Here is a 3,005-nt window from a genome sequence, read left to right on the forward strand (position 1 = left end):
GCGGAAACAGCCCAAACTTCAATCAAGGGAGGAACGGATGAACTAAACCTCATCTATCCATCCGACGGAATACGAGACAGTCACGCAGGGGAAGGCGACTCACACCTGCTACAACACGGAGGAATCTGGCGGGCATCAGGCGAGGTGAACTATGCCAGTCCCAAAGGACAGCTGCTGGCTGATTCCACTTACAGGACGTCTCCAGAGAGTCAGATTCATAGGGACAGAAAGTAGGATGGTGGGCACCAGGGGCCGGGGAATGGGGAACTGTTTCATGGGGACAGACACTGAGTTCAGGAAGTTGAAAGAGGTCTGGAGATGCACGGAGGTGACCGCCACACAACAGCATGTGCGTACTTCACGCCATGAACCGTACACTTACAAATGCTTGAAGTGGTGAAAAAAATCTATGCGTGGAGGCGAGATGTGGAACAGGGTTTAGGTAATAGGTAGAAAACCAGAGTAGTCACAGAGCCTTTCATGTGGGAAGATTTTTATTTTTATTTTATTTTTAAGTGTTTATTTTTGAGAGAGAGCGCGATCAAGCAGGGGAGAGGCAGAGAGAGTGGGGGACAGAGGATCTGAGGTGGGCTTCACGATAACAGCAGACAGCCTGATGTGGGGCTCAAACTGGCAAACCGTGAGATCATGACCTGAGCCAAAGTTGGACGCCTAACCCACTGAGCCACCCAGTGCCCCAGATGTTCATTTTTTAAGACATTTATTTTTTAATGTTTCTTTATTTTGAGAGTGTGCACTAGCAGGGGAGGAGGAGAGAGAGCGAGCGAGTGAGCGGTCATCCCCAGCAGACTCCANATGAGCTGAAGTCGGATGTTTAAATGACTGAGCCACCCAGGTGTCTCTATTATTATGTGTTATTTATTGTTGAATGGGCACAAGCGCAGAGGGGCCGCGGGAGAAGGGGACAGAGGATCTGAAGCAGGCTGTGTGCCGAGAGTCACAACGCTGAGATCATGACCTGAGCTGAAGCTGGTTCTCAAATGACTGAGCCCCCAGGTGCGCCCACGTGGGAAGATTTTTTAAATGTTGTCTGGAAGATGAACCGCCCCCCATCAGTGTTCAGCTTTCACAGATGTGACTGTGCATAGGCTCCAAAAGAGGCCCAGAGTCAAGACGCCTAGCAGAGCACCCATGAACCAAAGCCATTTGATCTGGTTGCTGCGCTGGGCCGTCTTGGCATGTGCTTCCCGCCAAGGCCACTCCCACAGCTTCACGAACCACAAGGGGGCGGAAGGAGGCAGCCAACACCCCAGAAAGGGGGTGAGCATGGACTGTCTCCCTCCCTCCATTTCCTCCTCCTCTTTAAAAAAATTTTTTTTAATGTTTATTATTTTTGAGTGAGAGAGAGAGAGACAGAGCATGAGTGGGGGAGGGGCAGAGAGAGAGGGAGACAGAATCTGAAGCAGCTCCAGGCTCTGAGCTGTCAGCACAGAGCCCGATGCGGGGCTCGAACCCACGAACCGTGAGATCATGACCTGAGCCGAAGTCGGACGCTTAACTGCCTGAGCCACCCAGGTGCCCCAAGACATTTATTTTTTAATGTTTCTTTATTTTGAGAGTGTGCACTAGCAGGGGAGGAGGAGAGAGAGCGAGCGAGTGAGCGGTCATCCCCAGCAGACTCCAGACACTGGGTTGGAACTCACACCGGGAGATGATAACCCGAGCCAAACCCAAGAGTCAGATCCTCACCTGACTGAGCCACGCAGCACCCCACCTTCCCCACTTTTATAGTTTATANCCCAATAATTTCTATTTTTTAAAATGCTTATTTTTGAGAGAAAGAGACAGAGTGTGAGTGGGGGAGGGGCAGAGAAAGAGTGAGACACAGAATCTGAAGCAGGTTCCTGACAGCTCAGAGCCTGACACGGGGCTCAAACTTGGAACTGGTAAGATCATGACCTAAGCCAAAGTTGAACACCCAACCGACTGAGCCACCCAGGCACCCCTATTAATTATTTTTTTTAAATGTTCATTTATTTATTTTGAGACAGAGAGAGAGAGTGGGAGTGGGAGGAGGTGCAGAGAGGGAGAGAGCGAGCGAGCCAGAGAGAGAGAGAGAGAATCCCAGGCAGGCTCTGAGCTGTCATCTTGGGATGCGGGGCTCCATCCCAAGAACCACGAGATTGTGACCTGAGCCAAAATCAAGAGTGAGGTACTTCCGACTAAGCCACCCAGGTGCCCCTAAGATTGTATTTAAGTAATCTCTGCATCCAACATGAAGCTTGAACTCACGACTCCGAGATCAAGAATCGCATGCTCTACCTACTGAGCCCGCCAGGTGCCCCCTCTGGTGTTCTTTAAAAGCAAGGGCCTCGGGGCACCTGGCGGGCTCAGTCAGTTACGTCTCCGACTCCTGACTTCAGCTCAGGTCATGATCTCATGGTTTTAGGTTCTGAGCCCCACATTGGGCTCTGCACTGAGGGTACAGAGCCTGCTTGGGATTCTCTCTCTCTCTCTGCCTCTCCCCTGCCTGTGTGTGCTCTCGCTTTCTCAAAATCAGCAAATAAACTTAACAAATAAGAATAAAAGCAGAAGCCTCACCTGTCTTTTCACTGCTGTATCCTCGGGGCCTAGAACAGGACTTCACAGTAGTAGGCACTCAATAAAAATCTGTGGAATAAATAAGAAGTGAATAACAACGATTGTTTCCAACCTGGGGAAACATTCCTATTACCATTTCAAGTCTTTTTAAAAACAGTTTTTATTTATTTATTTTGAGAGTGAGCACGCGCGAGAGAGCATACCACCAGGAGAGGGGCAGAGAGAGAGGGAGAGAGAATCCCGAGCAGGCTCTTCACTATAAGTGCAGAGCCCAACTCGGGGCTCAAACTTACAAACCGCAAGATCATGACCTACGCCGAAATCAAGAGTTGGACACTTACCTGACCGAGCCACCCAGGTGCCCTACAATTTTGAGTCTTGTTATCTTCCTGAAACATAATTCTTCATTTCAAAAAATTCTTTATGAGTTATTAAAATAACAG

At 49.5% G+C, this 3,005-nt stretch overlaps 1 long non-coding RNA gene across 1 annotated transcript in view; it reads right to left on the bottom strand.

Moving 5' to 3' along the window:
• Positions 1 to 973: 973 nt before the first annotated feature.
• LOC144218081 (uncharacterized) overlaps positions 974 to 3,005 on the bottom strand; it is a 4,260-nt gene continuing 2,228 nt past the window's right edge. The window contains exons 2-3 of the long non-coding RNA XR_013331048.1: positions 2,563 to 2,631; positions 974 to 1,051 (exon numbers count right to left, since the gene is read on the bottom strand). This is a non-coding gene — a long non-coding RNA (uncharacterized LOC144218081). The remainder of the gene's footprint in view (positions 1,052 to 2,562; positions 2,632 to 3,005) is intronic.

This window comes from Crocuta crocuta, unplaced genomic scaffold (genome assembly GCF_008692635.1).
Source record: "Crocuta crocuta isolate KB4526 unplaced genomic scaffold, BGI_CrCroc_1.0 scaffold29, whole genome shotgun sequence".
NCBI lineage: Eukaryota > Metazoa > Chordata > Mammalia > Carnivora > Hyaenidae > Crocuta > Crocuta crocuta.